The sequence below is a fragment of the Nematolebias whitei genome, chromosome 16 (assembly GCF_014905685.2).
Source record: "Nematolebias whitei isolate Nwh7 chromosome 16, NemWhi1, whole genome shotgun sequence".
In the NCBI taxonomy this organism is placed as follows: domain Eukaryota; kingdom Metazoa; phylum Chordata; class Actinopteri; order Cyprinodontiformes; family Rivulidae; genus Nematolebias; species Nematolebias whitei.
The window spans coordinates 7,282,358-7,282,559 of NC_056513.1; positions in this window are offsets into that span (position 1 = coordinate 7,282,358).

Here is a 202-nt window from a genome sequence, read left to right on the forward strand (position 1 = left end):
GAGTCCCTGCAGTTCTTACTGAGACCAGATGAGTCCCTGCAGTTCTTTCTGAGACCAGATGAGTCCCTGCAGTTCTTACTGAGACCAGATGAGTCCCTGCAGTTCTTACTGAGACCAGATGAGTCCCTGCAATTCTTTCTGAGACCAGATGAGTCCCTGCAGTTCTTACTGAGACCAGATGAGTCCCTGCAGTTCTTACTGA